This window comes from Lactuca serriola, chromosome 5 (genome assembly GCF_051521515.1).
Source record: "Lactuca serriola cultivar US96UC23 chromosome 5, Lser_US96UC23_V15, whole genome shotgun sequence".
Lineage (NCBI taxonomy): Eukaryota > Viridiplantae > Streptophyta > Magnoliopsida > Asterales > Asteraceae > Lactuca > Lactuca serriola.
Genome location: NC_136412.1, coordinates 221,304,693 through 221,330,722, shown reverse-complemented (window position 1 = coordinate 221,330,722; position 26,030 = coordinate 221,304,693). Strand labels below are relative to the sequence as shown.

Below are 26,030 nucleotides of genomic sequence, written 5' to 3'. Positions count from 1 at the left end.
CTAAATAAAGGATTCATCAGGCCAAGCTTCTCACCCTGGGGAGCTTCGGTCTTGTTTGTCAAGAAGAAAGACGGATCCTTCAGAATGTGCATCGACTATCGAGAAATGAACAAACTCACCCTCAAAAACCGATATCCACTCCCTCAGATTGATGATTTATTTGACCAACTTCAAGGAGCTGGTTAATTCTCCAAAATAGATCTAAGATACGGTTATCATCAACACCGAGTCTGAGAAGAGGACATTCCAAAAACTGCTTTCCGAACTCGATACGGCCATTACGAATTCGTTGTGATGCCCTTCGGTCTAAAAAATGCCCCCGCAGCATTTATGGTCCTCATGAATCGATTCTGCCGTCCATTCCTCGATAATTTCGTGATCGTCTTCATTGATGATATTATCATCTACTCCCAAAGTGAGGATGAGCACGGTCAACATCTCCATCAAATCTTAGAAACTCTAAGAGTTGAAAGGCTATATGTGAAACTCTCCAAATGTGAGTTGTGGATTCGCAGTGTAAAATTCTTGTTTCATGTAGTCAGTAAGGAAGGAATTCATGTGTATCGTTCCAAGCTCAAGGCCATTAAAGGCTAGGCGATCCCGAAGACGCCAACAAAAATATGACAATTCTTGGGTCTCGTAGGCTACTACCGAAGGTTTATTTAGAACTTCTCTAGGATAGCCAAGCCCTTCACCACCCTAATACAAAAAGGTGTACCCTTCAACAGGACAAACAAGAAAGAAGCTTCCTTCGAAACCTTAAAGTGAGCCCTCTGTAGTGCTCCGGTACTATCCTTACCAGAAGGAACCAAATACTTCATAGTATATTGTGATGCTTCAAACCAAGGGTTAGGTTCTGTCCACATGCAGCGTGGAAAGGTGAAGCTTACGTATCCAGGCAATTGAAGACACAAGAAGTGAATTACACCACCCTTGATCTCAAGCTGGGAGCCATGGTCTTCCCCCTAAATATTTGGAGGCACTACCTATATGGTACAAAGTGCACCATCTTCATGGATCACAAAAGCCTCCAGCACATTCTAAATCAAAAGGAGTTGAACATAAGGAATCGAAGGTGGGTTGAGCTTCTAAACGACTATGAATGCGAGATCAAGTCCCACCCAGGCAAGGTTAATGTGGTAGCCGATCCCGTGAGCAGGAAAGAATACTCAGGTTTCTGGGTGAAGACATTGTCAATAGCCATCCACTCCCACCTAACCTCTCATATCAAGGGAGCTCAATCAGAGGCATTGAAGCCAGGGAATGTCGCAAATGAAACGCTGGGTGGGATGGATAAAAACCTTGAAGCCAAATATGACGGATTTTACTACTTCATGAATAGAATATGGGTCCCAAAATTTTGGGGATTCAGAGAGTTAGTCATGAACGAGGCTCGTAAAATGCGATATTCCTTCCATCCAGGTTCAGATAAAATGTACCTAGATATTAAACAACATTATTGGTGGTCGAAAATGAAGGCAGAGATCGCCACTTACGTGGGCAAGTATCTCACTTGTGCCAAAGTGAAAGTGGAGTATCAGAATCCCTCGGGGTTATGACAACAACTAGTGATACCTAAGTAGAAATAGGAAAGGATTACCTTGGATTACATAACCAAATTACCTCAGACAACGGACGGATTGGATGCTATATGGGTGATTGTCGATAGGTTAACCAAATCTACCCATTTCCTGTCAATAAAGGAATAATACAAGATGGAATGAGTAACACGAATCTATGTAAAGGAAATTGTGAAACTACATGGAGTACGAATATCTATTATCTCGAATCAGGATAGTAAATTTACTTCACGATTTTGGCAGTCGCTCCAGAAGGCAATGGGAACACAACTAGACATGTGCACTGCCTACCACCCTCAAACCGATGGCCAAAGTGAGAGAACCATCCAAACACTTGAAGACATGCTCCGAGCTTGTGTGATCGATTTTGGCAAATCATGGGATACCCACTTTCCCTTAATTGAGTTCTTATACAACAACAACTATCACACGAGCATAAAGGTTGCTCATTTTGAGGCTTTGTATGGCCGCAAATGCATATCACCTCTTTGTTGGGCGAAGGTGGGTGACACCTAGCTGGCAAATGGGCAAGCACCAAACAACACTCTTACAGGACACGAGATCATTCGGTAAACGACGGAGAAGATAATCCAAATCAAGGCACGACTCCAAGCATCGCGAGACCAACAAAAGAGCTATGTTGATAAACGACGAAAGCCTCTTGAATTCCAAGTCAGAGATCAGGTGCTATTGAAGGTCTCTCCCTGGAAAGGGATAATCCGTTTTGGCAAGCGGGGAAAAATAAATCCACGATACATCGGGCCATTCGAGATTCTTGCACGGATTGGTCCGGTAGCATATAAGCTGCAACTACCTGCGGAGCTCAACAACATACACCCCGTGTTCCACGTCTCGAACCTGAAAAGTGCTTATCAGATGAAACCCTAGTCGTTCCCCTGGATGAGATCGAAGTACATGAAAATCTCTTATTCGTTAAAGAGCTTGTTGAGATATTGGATAGAGAAGTGAAGCGTACAAAACAGAGTCACATTCCGATTGTGAAGGATCTATGGAACACTAAGCATGGACCGAAATTCACATGGGAACGCGAGGACCAGATGAAGCTAAAGTGCCCTCGCCTATTCTCTCATTCATAAGTTCTATCTTTCAAAATAATTTCAGGACGAAATTCCCTCTAACGGGGGGATGCTGTCACAACTAGCATTTTTGGCTAGGAGATTAGATATAGTCATTCATTGTTGGCTATTAGCTAATTTACCTTTTCAAGTTGAAGCCTCCTTGCGGTTGCAAAAATACCCCAATCCTCAAACAGGCTAGGAATCTCCTATGTATGTTTGGTTTTATTATCTTTCATTATTGTTCATTATATTGTACAATGTTTTACTTCTTAAGTTCTTTCTTTATCATCGTTGTTTTCATAATCCTGAAGCTGTTTATACAACCTTGGTATGCTTTCATTATTTATGTTTGTGTGTTTGTTTATACTTCTTTAATCATTAATGTATATATATCTTACTATATTATTATACAAACCTTACTATTTCTATAAATAGATTTAAGACGTCTAACATTAAGCTGAATGTACAATAATCAATGCATTATCCGATCAACAAGTTGAATCTTGAGATAGCTCTTATCACCAAATTAGGATTGTGTTGAATAGGTCTCTAGCTCTTATCTCTTTTGACGTAGCCATTTTAATCCCCAACAGAGTCAATGTTGAATCCTGATATCTCGCCTGATATCTGTCGATTCTCCCTGATATGTACCACCCATATGTCATCCCTAAAAAACCTCACAAGACATTCTCTAACAAATAGAACATGTTGATGTTGAGTTCTTGCTTTTGTGCAGCAAGCCATGCTTCCTTCCCCTCCATCCATCTTCTCTATAAGAACATCTTTCATCTACTACTCATTGCGAATTAAACAAATATTTTTTCTTCGTTGAGTCACCATAACTCACAAAAACCCTAAATTAGTCGTCTTTATCTACAAACCCTAAATCATGTTGCGCCGATCCTCCTCTCAAACCGTCCCTCCGATCATCACAATTTAAAATACAAACTCCTCCACACCGTACACACCAACATATCAAGTTACGACCTTTCGTACAACTGTATCTTTCAGGAAGAAGACGAAGTCGGGATAAGAGGTGTCATCATTACCGAAGTCCTTTTCAAAATCGCATCCAATGTCATCAGATCGAACGTAACTACGCTCGATAAGTGAATCCTTCCATTATCAGAAAAACTAAGGTACCTAACAAACAACATCGCAAGAAATATCCGGTCAACGGTGAATATCCAACCTTACGTACCAAATTACAGCAAATCAGCGGGAAGCATATACTAGACGAACTACAGAAAACTCTAGGTAAGTTTTTCCAATCTTTTTTCTATTTGACCTAATTCTCACATCATCTCGACCAATCTTTTATGATTCACCTCTCTCCTTCATGTTTTGATTCCGATTTTTGGTTACAGGAATTTTACTGGTTCACAAGGAGTGGTCTCAGTGGGGAGGCTGTAATGGGTTATGATTTTTGGTGGTGTAGGATAGTGGTTGGTGGTGATTAATATGGGCTGTGATGGTGGCAGTATAAGGTGGTTTTGGTGGTGGGTATCATGTCTTTCAAGCCTTCTGCAAGCTATATATATTCCCTTTGTGGCTGTGATATACCCAAAAATGATTTGGTGCCCAAACTGCTTCATTCTTGATTATTATTTGCAAAATTATTACTCGCAGTTTTCATTCATGAGGATTTTAAATTTTACAGGGTAAAAGACACAAGGGACAGAGCTCGACACTAAAGTGAGTGAGACTCTTATTTCTTGCATTTTTCATAGTTACTTTCATGCCTTTGTGGTTATGCCATTTCACTTTGAATTAATTCTTATAGAGAATGATTAATGGTGCAATATTGGTGGAGATGATGAAGTGCGTATAGATGTCTTAAGTCATTATATTCAAGCTAATGTTGATGTATGACCAATTTTTTAGATAATTATGCATTAGCATTGCCACTTCTATTCTTCACTACAGGGGTAAGAAGGTCATTTATGTGAGCAAATTTTTTCAGGGTGAAGGAAAGCAAAAACATCTTAAGTTTCTGAAGTTACACAAATACATCTTACACAAATTATCCTTTTGATGCAACAGTGAAGGAGAAATGATGGGTAGAATTCAAAACCAAAGGACATGATGATCCGACCTTCCAAGTAACTCAAAACTCTTTAAGTTTCTAAAGTTATGATTGCTGAAAGGGATAATTACCATGAGTTATGTCTGATTACCTGTAATGATTTTATTTTGAATTGTGTTTTCATATCTCAATCCATTCATCATCTACCACCATCTCTCTATTTGCCTTCGTCCCCATCGTTTGCCACCGTCCCCACCATCATCGGTCTTTTAGGGTTCGTTCTCTACACCGTCTCGATCTCCTCCAATGGCCTCCACTCTTGAAAAATATTAAGCCCTAGCTTCTCCAACATTTGTTGTCTTTAATGCCTCACCACTCTAGAAACCCTCAAAATCGATCAAACAACTTTAAAATTTGAATTTTTGTGGGGTTTATTGGATTTTTAATCTATTGTTACTTAAATTGCATTGTATTTTGTTTTGCAAATGAAATTGAATGTGTTGTTTCTTAAACTACTTAAGTTTTTTGATCACTTGAGGTTGTGATGAAAAGAGACTCACCATTTTTGAATCTAGATCTAGATCTGGATGAAGATCTTCACATGCACAAACGATAAATTTCCTCAACTTTTATGCCATCAACGTGAACTTTGTTTAGGGACTATATCTATACTCTATTTTCCAATTCATTATGTCTCACATTTTGTTAGTAAGTATAAGTGTAGAAGTATATATTGGTGGATGATCGACAAAAAGGCAATCACTAACAAATGAAAAATATATTGATAATGAAAAGGAATTGTAGACAAAATGTTTAACTTCCTATACTTCTCATGGTTTAGAAGTATATGTTAGTGGAATATATTTGGATGTGGCTGGATAGGATCTGAAACAGTTCTATGAATTCAATAGAAATCACATAGGTAGCCTTCACCCCTCTCTCATTGTGCTTAATCTATAAATTAATGTTAAATAATCTATTATTACAAGTCTGAATAAAGAGATATAAAGATGGATATGTGAATAAAGGCTTCGCTTTTGTGCACTTTAAGACCACAAATATGTCCTCTGCTTCCACCAAGAAGATAAATAGTAATGAGTCGATGGTATTGGTTTAATTATAATTTTTTTATAATCGATATTAAGTTGATGCTTCATTTGATGGGTTATAAATTAGAACAACTTTTCATGAGAATGATAATATTCATTGTGTGTATATGTGGCTTTGTGTATCTGGTTGTATGTGTATGTGTGTGTGTGTGTTTTATTTGCTACCTTTTATGCCTTCTTTGTTATGGTAAAGACAAGAAAGACCAATGTTCTTTTGTTTCTTTGGTTCTTATGGAATTAATTATATTGAAAGTACAAAGATGAGTATTTTTCATTTTTTTTTCTGGACCGGGTAAAGGATGAGTATTTTTTTCATGTTCATTAATCATTTTATATTGTTTTTGTAGGTTTACTATGATTCCCACCTGATGTTCATGCTTGAAAGAAAAGTTGATCATAAGCGATTTTAAATATCTTTGTAAGTACATTGCTAATATCGGTTTTCACACCAAGTGGAAATTTGTTATAAAGCGTTTTTTTGTCAAATGTTTATAAGTTTCATCTTAAATAAAATGATTGTTTTTGCATAAAACCAAGTTTTGTATATATATATATATATATATATATATATATATATATATATATATATATATATATATATATATATATATATATATATAATGTCGTTTTTGCATCACCTTATATTTACTGAACTTTATAACATCCTAAATTCAAGTAAATGCCACTTTTTATAAAATGTATTTTGTCAGTACTTTATAAAATCCCAGTCTTTATAAATCTTGATTACCAAGTTATTTCATAAGCCCACAAATCTTTAATTTTAAAGTATGTTCCCTATAATAGAAATGGAAATGAAATAAATGTAGGTTATTTGTCATTCACTTATTTCGTGGTTGGTGCTAAAAGACTAAACTATTGGCTTTGTTTGGTATTCAAAGAATTTAAATACAATCCAGTTATTATAATTGGTGCATTGTAGTCGGAACTAGGAAGCCCACTTGGTCTTTAACCTTGTTTTTCATTTTATTGGGTTACATCCCCTGTAGGCTGTTTGTAACTTTGTATGTATATGAGTAGTTTTGAGTTGTGATTTATTTATTTAGCCTTCATGTAGAAGATTTAGACATTTACTTTGGTTTTATTTCTTTCATTGTTTCCTTCGTGATTTAAGTATTTGTTTAATTGTATGTTTCAAATTCTATTATTTTCCATTGCTATTACTATTTGGAACTTAAAAGGTGGTTCTTTTTATATACTTACTGTTTTTTAACTGAACAACCTAAAATACACATTTTAAGGATTAATGTTTTAAAAGGAAACTTGAACGAAATAACAATCTACTTTATCCTTCTTATCGATAATAGCAAGCTACTTTATTGAATGAATATTCTCTTTTGATTAAAATGGCATCATAGTTGATATAATTAATAACTGAAATCTATCAAATTTTAGAAAGTATTTATTTTATTTTATTTTAGGAAGTAATTAATTTATATTATAGTAACATAAGTGATATCTTAATTCTTAAGTTCTGCTTTTTTTACTTTTTGTACATTACAAAAGTATTCATTCGTGTGTTGACATTGTATTGGAAACAAATTATAGCGACATGTAAGAATTAATAACAAACCATAATAAAAATATTATAGTTGTAAACAATTACCTAGAATTTTATATTTCAAAGAAAATCATAAATAAATAAAAAATAATTCACATATCATATGATTTAAAACTATACATATGGAAGTAGTAATTATCTTCATCAATTCATCCAAGTAGGGGTGAACGTTTGGATCAGATCAACTCATCCAAGTAGGGGTGAGCATTTGGATCGGACCATAACCGATGCTAGAACCGTTTTAGAAGGTATGTAAGGATCGTGGATACTACCAATTGTGGCAAATTAATGCCTCTTTTTCCGGTTTTGGACCGGTACAACATTCATTGTGTAAAGGCACCCGATTGATATGTAAAAGTTTTGAGCATAATGTCATTGATGTTGAATTAGCTGTTGGTAAACATGTTGGAAATAGGGTATTTTTTTCCAAGGATTCATTTATGTCCGTCTGAAGATGACATCTTCTCATTCCAGCTGAAGAGAAGTACTTTGCTATATTGCCATATAATGTGAAAGGGCCTGTTATTGTAACCTGTTGAAGTTTGTAGCTGATATCTTGCAGTTAAAATGTTAATGTATAAAATCTATCTATTTTAAGTTCTATCGGATCAAACTACGTAGAACTTTTAAAAGCTTTACTAATCATAAGACCAACTACTAATTAATTAATTTACCCCATGTGTAATCAATCTTTATTGAGGCAGTAAGTCTATTTACACAGGGGAATGTAACCATAAAAGATAATATAATTATACTCAATGTTAGTGTTACTGATGATGAGACTTGAGAGAGTATAAGTAATTAAGGAGCATGTGGTAATTGCTAATAGTGGAAAAAAGAATGATGGAATTTTCTTTATCGTAAGGTATAAACTTATAGAGGGTGTATGTGGTGTTTCGACATTTATTTTATGGTTTAAAGAATTATTGTATTATTTATCTTTCTATTGCCATTGGCTCCATATTTTCAAAATAACCAACACTTTGAAGTAAATACTTATTATGAACAAATGATAAGTTTACTCATATTCTTTATTACATATATACTATTTTATGTAGTAATTACTTTTTATTTTAGATTGCAATAATATTATGGACTCATATAAGTCTAAAAAAAGATATAATTAAAATACTTTTTTTTTATTATAAAAAAACAATAATTTGTCTATCATACCAATTATCAATTTTATCGACCCCTAATTGTTTATTGACAAAATTGCAAGAATGGTCCCTGTGGTATGTCAAAACTAGCAACTTTGGTCCAAAATGGGTTTGGCTTGCAAGGATGGTCCAATAGTTTCGTTTTGTTGCGAGTTTAGTCCAATTTCCTATAAACTTTTTTATAATGACGAATTTGCCCCTTATTATTCTATTTTCGTTTTGCCCCTTATTATTCTATTTTCCATTTTTCTTTTATTACAACAATTAAAAATAAAACAAAAATAAAATCTCTCTCTCTCTCTCTCTCTCTCTCTCTCTCTCTCTCTCGTTAATGCCCATTCCTTCCTCATTACTTTTCCTTAACAAAAGCTCTTTAATCGTTTCTTCCCCAAAAATTCATCAAGAACATCAAATTAGATACAAGAATCTACTATAAGAACTAGAACAACACCAGATCTCATTTCAAGCTTTTTCCAACAAAACCCAGATCTCATGTCAAGCTTCTTCTAGTGAAACTCCGAAGATGCGACTCCCGCTCATCGACATGCTTCCCAAATCCAATGAACCCTTCGTTTTCTTTAGGTTTAAAAAACCACGAACCTGTATATCCCTCTCCATCTAAACCACGACCCTATATATCCCTATCCATCTTTCCCTTAATCTATATGTATCCCCTCTGAAAACTACTCATTACTTCCGTCGACCACACCACGCCACCAATTGCTTCACCTAAAACCACAAACCATGGAATCAAATTTCTTCCTTTGTCGGGTTCATCTAGGTCTCCCTAAAATATGTCAGTTCGTTAATAGGTTTTGGGGGTGAATCTAAATGGGTGGCATCAGTTCAAAACATGTTGCTTGAATTTTTTGGTATTAGAGCTTGGCATTGTAACAATGGTGAAAATCTCAAGCTTTTGGATGAAATCTGAGGTTCTTAGTCTCAAGTCCTGTAGTCGACATTTGATATCAATTTAAAGAAGAGAAATCAAAGTTCGATTTTGATTTTTACAATGCATAAAAGCAAATGGACCATATTTGTAAAGCTTTGCAAATCGTCAATGATAGATGAACAATATCTGGATATCCAGAGAGAACCCAAATCAATAAAAACCCAGATTTGTTATGATTTAAGGTTTTCAAGTTCAGAGTTTCGACTTTTGGTGTTTTGATTTAAGGTTTTCGAGTTCCAGGGGTTTTCATTTAATGTTTTCTATGTTTCTATGGCTTACAGTTTCCAAAAAATTTGAACATGATTTTTGTAGCTTGAAGATCGTTCATAGTTCTTCAAATTCGTCATTGAATTCCTGAAATCGAGTTTGAGTCTCGATTTGTTTAGAATAGAAGATTTATTTATTCATCAGTTTTTTTAATTTTGTTCATCTTCATGTTCAGACAAGAACATCCAGAAAATCAAAAAAACTTCGATCATCTTCATCATGTTTATATTCGAGATCTGCCTTTTCATCAGTGTTTTAAAGCTCAAAATTATGCTCTTCAGAAGCTTGAACATCAATGGGAGAGCAGAGAGAGATTGGTTTTGTGTGTGTCTTTTAAAACTAAACCTTGAGTTTTTGTTTCTAGAAGATTAATGAAGAACATATCTTCTTCCGGTTCATCCAAGAATCCTAAGTTCTTGAGAGAGAGAGAGAGAGAGACAGAGAGAGAGAGGAGGGGGGGAGGGAGGGAGGGAGGGAGGGAGGGAGGGAGAGAGAGAGAGAGAGAGAGAGATATTTTATTTTTGTTTTATTTTTAATTGTTGTAATAAAAGAAAATTGGAAAATAAAACAATTAGGGGCAAATCCGTCATTATAAAAAAGTTCATAGGAAATTGGACTATACTCGCAACAAAATGAAACTATTGGACCATCCTTGCGAGCCAAACCCATTTTGGACCAAAGTTGCTAGTTTTGACATACCACAGGGACCATTCTTGCAATTTTGTCTTGTTTATTAACACAACTTACAATAGTATGTTTCTTTTCTTTTTCTTTTTCTTTTTTTCTTTTTTATTTTTTTGTTTTATTTTTTTTCTGTTACAAAATACTTAACCTGGTGATCAATATTTTAATAAACAAACAATTTTTTTTTCATTTTTTTTTCCTAAACTGCACAAATGGTCCTTGTGGTTTGCTCAAAATTGTCACTTTGGTCCAAAAAAGTTTGGACTAGCACCACAGGTCCAAAGTTTTCATTTTGTTGCGAGTTTGGTCCGACTTTTTATGAATTTTTATAAATGACGAGTTTGCCCTTTATTTTTTATTTTTTTTAATTACGTTAATGTTTTCTGATTAAAAGAAAAATAAAAAAATAAAACTAAACCTTCAACCCACCCTCTCACTTCTAACACTCTCCCTCTCTCTTTTCATTTGCTACTAGAGCACCACCGTCGGTGCCACCCATTTAGCCGGAGCACCACCATCGGTGCCATCCATTTAGCCACCACCTAACAACTCAAAACCACCGCCACTCTGATCTGCAACTCGAAGAAGGGAGGTCCGACGCCATCTTCCTCAGCAAACCCCAAATTTTCGCCACCTTCGTTTCTCTACTTCTCCTGCGCTTCGCCGTTCCTCAGATCTGAAAGCCTTCACCAACGTCGGACAGGAAAACCCTCGTATGTGAAAGCCTCCACCATCGTTTGGGAACCCTAACCCTAGCCATCGTCAAATCTAAACCACGACGAATGATTGATTGGAGCGACGAGTTTGAACAAATCTTCATTGTGTTTTCAAGTCCGCAAGAAGGTAACACCAGACGATGTTGTCGTCTTCGACAGAGTTGTTGGCGGCGCTGTAGAGATGTTGCAGATTTGGAGCTTCAGAGCTGGTTGAGGTACCGGCGGCGGAGCCACCCATTAAGTTTTTCGAAACCCTAGCTGGTTCATGTATCAAATCTTGAACAGATGCATGTATTTGGTGTTAGAAATCTCTGGATTTTGTATGTTAAATTTCTGAATTTTGTCTGTGTATTCATCTGGAGAAGAGAGTGGTTTGATCATGAGAGAGAGAGAGAGGTATGGTGGCGGCCCCGGCATGTGGAAGTGGTGGTTGTTCGCATTTTACCAGCAAGTGATGGAGGGAGGGAGAGAGAGAGAGAGAGAGAGAGAGGTGTTGACGGGTGGTGGTGTCGTTGACCGGAAAATCAAGGGTGGTGGTGGTGGTAACTGGTGATGCTTCTAGGGGTTGACCGGTGGCGGCGTTGCTGACTGGTGGTGGTGGTTTTAGCGGTTGACGATGAAGAATGGGGAAGAAGGGGTCTAGTAGCAGGGAATAGAATAGAAGGGTGAGGCGTTGAGAGTTTAATTTTATTTTTATTATTCTTTTAATTAGAAAACATTAAAGTCATTAAAAAAATAAAAAAATAAAAAATGAAGGGCAACCTCGTCATTTAAAAAAAATTAAACAAATCGGACCAAACTCGCAACAAAATGAAAACTTTGGACCTGTAGTGCTAGTCCAAACATTTTTGGACCAAAGTGACAATTTTGAGCAAACTACAGGGACCATTTGTGCAGTTTAGTCTTTATTTTTTTTTTCAAAATTTAACAATTTGCAAATATTTGATTAGTTATTACAATTTCAAAATATGATTAACGTTTTTGTTTTTCAATCGTGGATTCCACGGGTTTAAACCTTATATATATATATATATATATATATATATATATATATATATATATATATATATATATATATATATATATATATATATATATATATATATGAATTGAAAATATGACTATTCTTTTCGTTAAAAATTTCAAATTAAGGGTATGATTTTAACCGTTTGATCTAGTCTTAGCAACGTTCACTGGGATTGATCGATGTTCTTTTGACCGAAATTTGATAGTTCTTACAAAAAGAGATGGAAGTAAAATAAAATATGATTTTTTGGTAAACTATGCCAAAATAATTGGACATTTGTAGAGGTAACCGGATAAAAAAATAGTTTACCTATAAAAAATTGATTGATTTGAATTTTTTTGTTGTAAAACTGGAATAAAATATTAAAATTTTCTGAAAATATTTCTTTAAAGTTTGAATAATCCATAAAATTTTAGCTTTTTGACACTCTACACTCTACACTCATCATGAAGTGTACGTAAATACGAGTTCGTGAATAAAATGGTCATTGTTTAAGCATTTAACTTGTTTTTGTTGGATAATTATGCGACCACTTCATAAATATGTACGATGTATTATTAAATCCAGTTATTATGGTAAGAGTATAAATTGTTGATGGATCGATTTACAGAATATTACTTACCTTGTAGGTTGAGTTCCCGGTTTGACTCAAGATCCTCAAGATCCATTCCATCTCTCACATTAGGGTTTATCTCCATCTATAAATATATGTGATGAGGAGCAAATCAAGACACATGAAAATACACATGTAAATTCGTTTAGGGTTTGCTGAGGGATTTTAGAGAGAGCTCTTGAGATCAACTGGAAAACCCAACCCTAGTTCTTCAAATCCGAAGATTATAATGAAATCAGGTATGTAATCATTCTTTCATGTTTAAGTTTTCTTTTAATCAGATTCGAGATTAAAAATCCAATGTTTATGTTTCCGCGTTTTACGTTTTTTGTTATGAAAATAACCAACAATTGGTATCAGAGACAACTCGAATCTTTTATCAGAAACTTGGATTGGTTTTAATTCTTTTGATTTTTCGAACTAAAACATACATTTAAGATATATGTTATTTTACTCTTCTCCATTCGGCCGACATTTTATTTCTTAAAATCAGACAGTATAATATGTGATGATTTTTTTAGGTTTGGTTGATCTTTGAACTATTACATATCTTTCCGTAATCGTTAGGACTTTGGGTTTCCTTTTGGCTTTATTGAAGCATCAACGACTAGTAATATTAATTTTTTATTTGCATCGTTGACTTTGCAACAAATATATATAATTGCAATGTTTTAGTTTATGATTGAATGGTTAACAACCATAAAATAGTAATAATAATAATTGCAATTTTTTTGTTTATTGTTATCTTTAAATCGTGGCTTTGGTTTTAAGAAAGGATTATATATGAAATTAATTGATCCAATAACAAGTCAAAATTTGATAATTTGGATTTAATTTTGTAATTGACTATAAAAGGTGAAGATTTAATAATTTGGTCTAATTTCGGATGATCAATTGTATTGAAGGATTTATTGTTTGAATAAATAATGGTTTAATAATTTTTCAGACAATCTAACTTTGTGTATAATAAAATAAATTTGGAAGTTATTTCTTTTAACCCCATATATTTTGATTCCACCTTCCTGTGATTTGTTTTTGGTATTGTATTTTTTTTAAATAAACTAATAGATTTCTTTTATTGGTTTATATAAGGAATTGATATTGTATTAAACCACTGCATTTCAAATTGTGGGGATTAAATAATTTTGGGTTTCAAATTGTCGGGATTAAGTAATTTTGGGTTGACAATGAAATTGAATTTCATTTTGAGTAAAAAATAAGCTGAACTTCAAATTTTTTTGATTTTCGTTTGCAATTTAATTTAAGTCTCGCAAACGTTGTATGGAACCGTTTTATTAAATTGGTTATTTTAATATAGTCAACTTGTTTGATTATGTTTTTCATTATATTATCAAATTTTGGTTTCATGAAAACATGCGATAACGTTTGTGGAAAATTTTAATCGTATTTTGGGTTATTGATAAATTTTATTTATGACATATTATTTATTTTAAGGGTAAATTAATTGACACAATATATCGCCAAAACGATCTCTTTTGTGAAAATTAATTTATAACGAACTTAAATTTTATGGTTTGTGTTTATTAATGCGAATATTAATCGACCTAAAGGTGGGTTAATATTTGGCCAGATGAACACATGTTTGATGATAAATATACGACAATTTTTTTAGGTTACATGTCATTAATAAGTCAATCCAAAGAGGGACTTATTAGTTGACATGATATATTGTCAATTTTTATTATCAAAAATTTATAGTTTATGTGTTTATTAATGCGGGTATTAGTCGACCCAAAGGTAGACTAATATTTGGTCGAATAAACACATATGTGGTGATAAACATGTGACGATTTTTTGGTTCCATGTGATTAATAAGTCAATCCAAAGAGGGGCTTGTTAATTGAGATGATTTATTGTCAATGTTTATCTCTAAAATAAGGATATCTCTTGCAAGTTAGTATTATTGTTCAAAGACTTGATATTAATGTTGCGTTGAGACCTTGTAAAGATGTCATAAATTGAAATTATTGATTACGGTTTATGGATTAATGAGCATAAAAGTAGATTTGCCTATATTCTCAAAACATAAATTTGAAATATGGTATTATACCTGTTAACATTGATCACAATTTTGATTCTTACTCAATGAGATTAACTTTAAGGAATACAATGAGGACATTATGTTAGCTCTCAATTGCATGGATATTGACCATTCATTTTGGATAGAGCAACATTCTTTGAGGATGTTGAGTTTGGGTAAGAAACAAGGCTAAAACATTAGCCTTAAGGAGGAATCAATCTTGATTCCTATTAATGCTTTCGGTAGTATGCAGATTATGAATCAGTGATCAACAATGTTATTCAATCTCCTATTCATAATACAGAAACTCAACAACCTCAACTTTGGATATCCTATACGTGGTACCACATTTTTCATCAATATATTATCTCTTTTGGTTTTGAGGTAAATACAATAGATGATTTTGTGTATCACAAATTAAGTGGGAGTAAATTTATCTTTCTCGTCTTGGGCAGATATCTACGCAACTCAAGTTTGGATCATAAGAAAGCAACCAAATGGATTTTGATATATCTATATATAACAAAAGGCCATATGCTCAACTATAGGAAATTCAGATGTTTTGGAGATCATTTTTATCAAGAATATGATTTATTAGATGCCAAAATGGTTACTGATCCATATCATGATACTTTTACATTTTAGCATGTTGAACAATTTCATGGAATAGACTTTGGTAGCTTCTTCCATAATAGACTTTGGTAGCTTCTTCCATAATGGTAGAATAATTTGTAGTATGGAATATGGTTGTGAAATTTTGTCACGAGGCTACATATTATTAGTATTGAAAGACCACTAAAGTTGTGATAATAACTCAACAACATTATATTCCAACAACAGAAGTTCTATTAAGTCAAAACATATTAACATCAAGTTTCCTTCTGTTAATACAATAGTGCAAAATGGAAACATATATAGCACATATGAACAAACTCCATGAAAGCGGATCCGCTCATAAAGAGATTACCTCCTTAGGTCTTTCATGAGCATACTACACATGTGGGTGTGATATTTGGTTTTAGTGGGAGTTTTATGGTGCTTTATGTTTTGTTTAAGATTAATTATGTTTTTCTGTACAGAATTAAGAATTCGGTTAACTCCATTATTAGTTGCACTTATTTGAAGTTTGATCTCACTTCAATCTCAAGAGGAACTCATTGTAAATCTATTTAGATTTTAAAACCACATATCATGTTTAATCTATGTCGTTAGTTATATATGTATATGTGACCACTGATAGGTTTAGTTACGTAAATTGTAACGAAGGCCGCTTTGATCCTATACTATTATGATTAGTGGACGAGATTGTTTAAGGGTACCAATGTTATAATAACATTCATTAAAGCGCTTATACAATTATACGTACATTTATATATTTGTGGTCCAGTGGGAGATTGTTGGATAATTATGGGACCACTTCATAAATATGTACGATATATTATCAAATCCACTTATTATGGTAAGAATATAAATTGTTGATGGACCGATTTATAGAATATTTATTTACCTTGTGGGTTGAGTTCCCGGTTTGACTCAAGATCCTGAAGATCCCTTCCATCTCTCACATTTGGGTTTATCTCCATCTATAAATATATGTGATGAGGAGCAAATCAAGACACAAGAAAATACACATGTAAATTCGTTTAGGGTTTGCTGAGGGATTTTAGAGAGAGATCTTGAGATCAACTGGAAAACCCAACCCTAGTTCTTCAAATCCGAAGATTATAATGAAATCAGGTATGTAATCATTCTTTCATGTTTAAGTTTTCTTTTAATCATATTCGAGATTAAAGATCCAATGTTTATGCTTCCGCGTTTTACGTTTTTTGTTATGAAAATAACCAACAGTTTTTTCAGTTGCTTTTATTCTAATTTATTCAATTATCTGTGTCAAACGTTGTGTGTAATAATTAATCTATACCAATAAAGCCTTTCGTCGATTTAGGTGACAAGTCCCTTTCTAGTATACGTTTTTAGAAAGAAAAGACAAATCAAATTAGATTTAACTAATTGCAACGTAGAATAAACATTGCTTAGAATCATAAGCAGCCCTCTGGTATTTGTATGATTGTACGATATAGACTTACATTTAGGGCTGTTAATCGGGTCAACACGATCGGGTTTCGGGTTAATCGGGTCGAGTTAGTCGGGTTTTCACAAAAAATAATTTAACCCGACACCCGACCCTATTAAGGTATGAGTTGGTCGGGTTCGGGTTAATCGGGTTTCGGGTTAATAGGGTCGGGTTAACCGGGTTAGTCGGGTTAATACACTAAACACTTAATTTAAACATAATATATACGGTTTTTTCAAGAGTGCAATCTGATATAAACTCAAACCATTTTTACTCTTTTCTTAACATCAAGAATGCATACAAATTGAAATAAATTAAAAATAAAAGATCATACCTTATGGTTATTACAACATATGAGAAAGCATGCATACCACAATAGCTATAAGAGTTCTTCCATTACAAATATTAAATAGATGAACTTTCAATATCTAGTTGTCGATCAACACCATGTAGTTTATTCATGTTTATAGTTAGTTTAAAGTAGAAATAACTATCAAAAAATCTTTACTTTCGTAGGCGCTCTAGTACTTTTGAGATTTTATATCTTTTTGGACTTCAACTTCGCCAATGGGAGTTACTTGACCCTCGTATGCTTCTAGAGTCACAAAAATTTACATTTTCAAAGGGTTTGTAGTCTTTTGTATTGTTCAAGTAGAGAGCGGTGGAATATGTAATGGTTGTGAATTCCTAACCGGGTTATTCGGGTTGACCCGAAACCCGATTTTTTTGTAAAAATCAACCCTAAACCCGACCCTAACTACAAATCAGGTTTATCGGGTTAACCCAAATAACCAGATTTGGAATTCTAACCCTATTGAACCTGACCCTAATTACCTTATTCAGGTTAGTGTCAGGTCGGATTAATCGGGTTCGGGTTTTTTTTGACACCCCTAGTGGTAGGTAGTGGTTGTTGGTGGTGGTGGCGGGCGGTGGTGATGGATGGTGGAGGTAGATGGTGGTGGTAGGTGGTGGTGGTTGGGTGGTGATGGTGGTGCGGGTGGTGGTTGGTGGTTGTGGTGGTGGTGGTGGTGGGTGGTGGTGGTGGTGGTGGGTGGTGATGGGTGGTGGTGTAACAACCAAAATTTTTCCAACCAATTTAAACTTTTCAAAAACAACCCAAATCCATTAAATATTACAAAAAGGTTTTTAGTTTCTTTATTATCTGAGTCTACAGTATGACTAGTCCGCTCGCACCGGGACTTCAGTCGGTCTGGTCCACTCTCCGAGCCTCGACACGTCTGGACCGCTCTCTTGGGGCCTTCAGCCTATCCGGACCGCTCGCTGGGCCTACGGTCTATTTGGTCCGCCCTGCGTATGTTGGCCTACAACACAAAGCAGGATCTGCCTCAACCCAACCCCAGTCAAACAACTATGTGCACATAAAACAATTAATCACATAACAATCCTCAACCAAACAAACGGTTCAATCAGATCATACAGCATAACAACATCCTAACCAGGATACCGACCTAACCGGTCACTAACATAACATTACCATATATACTAGGATACTGACCTTAAATAAGTCACTAACATAATACCATCCTAATTACCAGGATGCAGATCTAGCAACTCAATAACATATCAAACAATTACCCGGATTCCCATCCGATAAAGGGGCGGCCTTAGTGCCTTAGACCCTGTTGATATAGTGAGGATAACTCACCTGCAACTGCCAAAGTGAATCACGAAAGAAAAAGCCCTGAAGCACTGCCTCCAAATCCAACACCTATAGCCATCAACGATCCATTGACATCAATATCCAAATGACCATAATACCTAAAGGTCAAATTAGTTGAAGTAAAAGTCATGGCTTAAGTCATCCTTCCTGATTGACTCTACTTGCCAAGTGAACCCACTGACTCGCCGAGTTCTTAAACTCAGAAAACTCTCATATCACGACTCGAATCACCGAGTCCAACAATCTCCAAGTCCAACAATCTCCGAGTCCTATCATGTCTAACTTACTGAGTCACCACTCGACTCACTGCTTTAAGTCTTAACCAGAAGAGGTAGGGGGTTCTGCGCTGTAACTCGCCGAGTCCAAGAATAGACTCACCGAGTCCGCGGAAATCTTCAACAGACTCGCCGATTTGTTCTTCCAACTCATCGAGTCCAAGCTCATCATCATATGACTCACCGAGTCCACCCATGCGATTCACCCAGTCTCTTTAGTCCTTCATCCATACAGACCCTTTTTGAGCCATGCAGGGACTCAAAAGTGTAGATACATCCTTCTAGGGCATGTCTCTTACGTAAAGTTGCCAACTTTACGTGAAAACAAGGAGCTATAGGCCCAAATCATCCTAGGGCTAAGGTTTAAGGCAAAGATGCTTCACCAACAAACCAAGGGCTGATACTTTATGAGTTTCTAGACCAAGACAAGTCTAGATCTAGATGCCAATATGGCCCCAAATCTCATTCAAGAATAGATCTAGATGCAAAAGAGTTAAGGTAATAGCTTGTTACCTCCAAAATGTGCCCAAGATGAAGTAGATGCTGGATCTACACCAAACCCTTGATGTTAACCTCTTGTTCTTCAAGCTCCCTCCTCAATATTCCTCCTCCAAAGCTCAAATCTCTTTAACAATGGAAGCTCTTACAATTTTAGGGTTCACTGACTCTCAAGGGCAATAAGGAGGCGGAGGGGAGGACATTAAGTCCTTTAAATAGGGTGCAAACCCTAAGATTAGGGTTTTCTCTTCCCAGCACCAACTCATCAAGTCCAACCGCTGACTCGACGAGTCGGGTCACTTATCCCGTACCCGGCACCCGCTTCGACTCGATGAGTCAGGAGTCCTACTCGCCGAGTCCTTTCCTTTATTTTTACATAACATCCATCAACTTCTTGCTTTTGAACTTGGGATGTTACAATTCTCCCACACTTAAATTAGGCTTCGTCCTCGAAGCCAGCTGCAGCACACAATTCCGGATGATACTCCCTCACTGCAGCCTCTGATCTCAAACCGGGCCAGGTTCCTCCAAACACTACTATAGAATCCCTATAAAATCCATCTCTTCTCCTGCAGGGTCCTGCCAACTGCTTCAAGCCGGCCACCGACTTCTTTTCTTTGATTACAACACTCATCAACTAGGTGGCAACTGATGATACTACCGTATTCCTGTCTTACGCATTCATTCGCCGCTTGCAAAACTGGATACCATAACAAACCACCGGGTCCTGATGCAGTATTTACCTGCTATCCTTTGCCCAACTGGCGCTACTTCTATCAAATTGCACTGATGGAAACTCATCCCGTTTCCTCCCTGAATCCAATCCCTTACCGTGCTGACACGATAAAGCATCCTTCAGCTTCCGAACAGCTCCCGTGAACCCCCAATTATCGCACTTATACACATCTAACCTAACCCAATCAGCCTCAGGCTGGAAAAACAGGCACGCCTACGATGGGTCCAGCCATCCCTCGGATGGAACACCACTACATACCTAACCCATGACTACAACCATACTTGGAACCCAAGGATCTATCATTGCATCACTTCCGAACTTCTTTGATTTGAAATCAGCGATAATCATTCCACAACCTCAACGGACACCCAACCCGCATGTGCTTCCATGCAACTGGTACAATCTCAGTGCTCACTATCCATAACTGAAATACTTTCAATCATCCATTCACACTACTGCTTTCACTTCAGTTACCCAACACTCCTTCCCTGAGCTACTTACATTTCCCTTCCATTATTCAAAAAAGTCTACTCGACGACCTTTACACATCATCAATTTCCACGGTGCTAAAACTCCACTCCACACTACCCATTATAGAGCAACTGCTACTCCATAACTCCCATATACTCTGAATCTGATCACATAACTAACAAAGCCCATACACGGCCTTTAGCTAACTCCATTAACATAATCAATACTTGGGGCAAAATCTATTGATTGCTATTGCATGGAGACATACTCAGTTATTCTCCGCATACAGGTCTACTAACACATACAAAGTCTTCAGCATGACTGGACCGCCTTACCAAGCCTTCAGCCTATCTGGACCACTCTCATAACCTTCAGCACGTCTGGACCGCGCTCTTAGGCCTTCAGCCTGTCTGGACCGTTCTTCGAGCCTTCGGCCTGACAGGGATGCCCACCGGCCTTCAGTCTCTCCGAACTGCTCAAAACTGTTGTACATCACCCTGAACCATTCTTCCCAGGAATCTCTTCCATATAGTCTGTTCTAGTCCTCTAGGGGTTCCGAACTCCCGATCCATCCCATGAATTTTTAACCCCGGCCTAAACCCAGCCTCACGTCGATCAACTACCTTATCTGAAACCATGGTCTGTTCCCTACCCCACGTGTCTATCACCTTCTCTAACCAGTCCACACTCTCTGCTAAAGACATTGTTGAATCCAAACAGCTAACCAACCCTGGATGCTTGTTGATTCACCTGAGAATTTTCCAATTCTGCCCACTTAGTGCACCAACTACTAACTACCGATGGCAAAATTGGCTCGATCGACCCCACTTGATATAGTTCCCCCTTTTCCATGAACTGATTCCCTCTAGAGTGAGCAACCTCCATAGAACAACTATCCTATCCTCGCACATCCCGAACTCCAAGGAAGTTCGAATCTCAACTGAACACTTCTCACATTGTAGTTGCCATTCCTAGCAAAGAGGTCATATATCTTATCTTCCGATCATCAATCCTCCTGGACGCTAACTGAATACAACTCCTAACTACTAAGATCCTCAATCATACTACAAATCATGCGGAAAAGACGCACATGTTTACAGTACCACGCAAATAACAGATAACAAGATGGAAACATACCCGCAGCTGCATCTGGCTCTGCCCTGACCTCCTCTGCTGTAAGCTGGAAAGCGCGTCCCTGAGCCCTTGGAGGCTCTGCTCCACCCTGACCCCCGCCCGTAATCCTCAAATTAGCCGTTGCTGGAGCCTGCACCGGTCTTGCAACAAGTTGTGGACAGTTGACCTTCAAGTGCCCAACCTGATGGCAATGATAACAAATCCTCATATCCTGAACTGGGGCCGACTGACGACAATCCCTCTTATAATGCCCCTATCTCCCGCACTTGCGACACGCACCACTGGACCTACTAACTCCGACATGACCCTTCCCACACTTCTCACAAGTGTGGCTGCTCTGACCTCCAATCCTAGAGTCAACGGTTTTGGACCGTTTCGGCGCCGGCTGCGACTGCAGCGAGGCCTGCCTTTGCTCTCGCAACTGCAACTCAATCTCCAACTCCTGCCGCCTGGCGGCCTCCTACAACTCTAACAAGGTATCACATCTCTGCGTGGACACAAACTGCTGGATATCCCTCTTGAGCATACTCAGATACCGGGACATCTGAGCCTACTCCGAAGCAAACTCAGGGCAAAACATTGCCCTCTCCGTGAACATCCTGGTGATCTTCGTCACTGTCTCTAAATCCTACTTTACCTCCAAGAACTCCTGAGACAACCTCTCTTTCTCTCTCAACCCGCAGAACATAACGAGTACTGAACATATCCGGGAACTAATCCCAAGTAACTGTAGCCTGCTGCACATCCGAATAAGATCCCAAAGTTAACCTCCACCAATCCTTCGCTCTGAGCCTCAAAAGGTTCAGAGCACACCTCACCCTATGATCTGCAGGGCATGAACACATGAAGAAATAACCCTCCACATCTGACACCCATCTCATAGAAATGATCGGATCCTAAACTCCATCAAAGGTAGGGGGCTTCTTATTATCAAATTCCCGATAGTGAAAACCTCGACCGGCTCCTCTCCCTGCCGCAGCTACAGCCGTTGTAGCTACCACAACAGCCGTCTCCGCAAGAGCTGCATAGAGCTCATCAAAGTACTCAATCATGACGGTCTTGATCGATCCAAACATCTCCGACAACTGAGCCTGAAACATAGCAACAACCTCATCATGCAGGATCTCACGAATCCTTGCATCCAACTCATCCGTACTCATCCGACCAATGACCTCGGGTGGCGCTGATCCACCTTGACCACCCTCTCCCAATCCCGATCCTGATCTGGATCCATCCCTAGTACAACTCATAACCACCATACTGAAAATAAACCACAAGAATATTAGGCATTCCTCATAATGATCCCCAGGAACTAACTCCCAACCAAACCCTAGGGGTTGTGTGACTTCCTTGATACACGTATGGGTCCTGTGCTTTCAGTAGTACGAGCCCATACTACCTTCCAAACCTACACATATTTGTATCAAGTATCACTACAACACCCTAACAAGAACATATTCATAACGAACACTCAATCCTCACTTCTAGAGGAGCACAACTATCTTATAACCGACCTACTGGTCCTACACAATCCACCCATCCATGAAAAAAAATTGAATTGGGAGTATTTAGGTATATAGATATTTACCCTGTTTAGAGAACGTCAATCCAGACGCCTTGTTCCGAGTTTTGAAGATGATACCTTCTGGTGGATGATTTCTTTATAAATCCTTACATGACTTTCATGGAGTTTGTCAATCTCCTCTTGAAACCACATCACCACCATCACCACCTATAAGACCTACACCATCGCCATCGTCTTCTATAAATTGACGATCTCTTCTCCTTCCTCCCTACATCGGTATACTACTCTTCCAGTCAATGATCTTCTACATCAGCATCCTTCCCTCTCTGTCGACCATTAACAATTCATCAATAATCACACGGTGAAGGTAATTTTCTTCTGATCATTGAATTTTCTAGTTTTTGTTCGACTCCTAAGATCCAAAAATGACAGCTAGGGCATATATCAGGTTTCAAAGTTTTGAATTCTCTACCTTGCTTTCTGCATATATCACGTTTCCATTGATTGATTTCGCTCCATGGATCAATTGATCTAATCCATGCCTGAGGCTTCTTTATGGCGACGCACCTGCACCTTACTCACTCTCACTTCTTCTTCCTTTTTTACAAACTCCTCTTGACTGCTACTCCAGAATCTCGCCTTTGTCAATTTGGCATCCGTCACCGCCGCTGCCTCCTCGTTACAGATTGTGCTTCGTCACCGAATGAAACAAGGTTTGCAATTTGTGGCTTCATTTTCAATTGCATGTGTCTCTGTATGTATTTGTTCATGTTGATTATTTTACCTAATTCGAGGTTCGTTAAACGAATTTTGTGCTTTAGAGTTCCCAGTAGGAAACCGGCGAGGACCAGTGCAGATCTCTGCAACGATTTACGGGAATTTATGTCTGATGTTGGGTTTCCTGACGTACATGTTCCTTCTTTGAAGGAGCTTTCTCACCATGGCAGGTTTAGTTTCTGTAGCATTATATTACTCTTCTTTATTTCCAATTCCTTGTTCTACACTTGAAGTCTGCTAATATATATGCTTTTCTTATCATGAAAAACATTCCTGATACTAGAAATTGCTTGCATTCTTAGTAACAAATGGTTAGTAGGAATCAATAAAAAAAATAGTAGACTTGTGACATGATATGAGGGTGTTTGTAAATTTTTCTGTGAGGAAAATCACTTCTTACCTGGGTAATCATGGAGATTCAAAGGAAATTTATCATATTGGCTTAAGAAATCTGTATATCATTTGATTTCAGGTCTATCCTCACACTGTATTAAAACATACATTTCATTAGAAAGAAAATTATATGCTTTATGGAAATGGCTTCTACTTGTTGAGAATTTTTTTTAATTATTCTTTTTTTCTTAAATTACTATATAGACAAGATCTTGCGAACCTTGTGAGAAGAAGAGGATACAAACTTATTAAAGAGCTTCTTGCAGCCTCATAAGAGGTCAGAAGTGAGATTTGTTATTTAGTTCATTGAATGTGAGATCTTACTATTTCGTCAATGATTATGTTGAAATTTGTTTTTTTTGTTAATTCATTTTGATTATCAATTAGAGATATGTTTGAAATCGTGTTGAACTAGTTGAAATTTCCTAAATCGGTAATTGAGTTTTTTTTGGGGGAATTAGTTAGTGGTTTTGTAATTAAGTTTGTAATTAACTTGTTATTGGAATTTGATTGTAGATTAATCATGCAAATGAGTAATTTTTATTGGAGATCCTGAATTGCACCTTTCCTAACGAAGCATCCTTTGGTGAAATCCATTTATCAGATATTGTGATTTAAAAGATGGGCAATAAAATGTCCATTTATCAAATATTATGATTTACATGTGAATCACATGTAATTCACATGTAAATCATCTTAATTTTTTTCTAACCATATAGTTTATGTTAATTGTATCTATATTGAGCTTCATGGATCACTTGTGATTTACATGTGAATCACATGTAATTCACATGTAAATCATCTTAACTATTTAGTTTTTTCTAACCATATAATTTATATTAATTTGTTTCATTTTAAAAATATATCACAAGTGAATCATATATGAATTACATATGATTTACATGTAAATCACAAGTTAATCATATGTAATTCACAAGTAAATCACAAGTGTTCACATATGATTTACACGTGATTCACACGTAAATCAAATGTAGTTTACATGTAAATCACAAGTGAATCATATATGAGTTATTGGTTATTAATATGTAATTTACATATAAATCATATGTAATTCACATATGAATTACATGTGATTCATATGTAAATTACAAGTAAATCACATACGAATTACCACATGTAACCCACAAGTAAATTTCATATGAATTACATGTGATTCGCATAAAAATCACAAGTGAATCAAATATAAATTACGTCTATATACACACAGGTGTTTTTGTGAGTTTTTCATGCATTAATCAATTTTTTTTCTTGTAGATTTGGAAGAATTTGTGGAAAATATTGAAGAGGTGAAAAATAACAAAGTAAAGAAAATATGGAAATCTTGTCACGAAAACATGAAAATGCTTTGAAATTTTATAGTATTTTTTGTTTTTTTATTTTTTATTTGGTATCGAATAAAATACTTATATTATTGTGTTTATATATTATTAAACAAAAATTGATTTTTTATATGATTACTTACGAATATTATAGTATAAGAAAGATGCATATATATATATATATATATATATATATATATATATATATATATATATATATATATATATATATATATATATAATATGCATATATACACCTAAAATGTTGATTTTTTTTGTTAAAAAAATTAGGC

General features: G+C 36.3%; 1 long non-coding RNA gene across 9 annotated transcripts; it reads left to right on the top strand.

The window, feature by feature from the left end:
• Positions 1 to 3,252: 3,252 nt before the first annotated feature.
• LOC145053630 (uncharacterized) lies at positions 3,253 to 7,871 on the top strand. Of its 9 annotated transcripts, none has more exons than XR_013684560.1 (4): positions 3,253 to 3,916; positions 4,027 to 4,761; positions 6,142 to 6,212; positions 7,535 to 7,871. It is a non-coding gene; the product is annotated as an uncharacterized LOC145053630 (long non-coding RNA). The 9 variants fall into 9 exon arrangements; XR_013684561.1 differs by lacking the exon at positions 7,535 to 7,871 and adding an exon at positions 6,622 to 7,522 and having other exon boundaries at positions 4,027 to 4,959; XR_013684558.1 differs by lacking the exon at positions 7,535 to 7,871 and adding an exon at positions 6,622 to 7,231.
• The last annotated feature ends 18,159 nt before the right edge of the window (positions 7,872 to 26,030 follow it).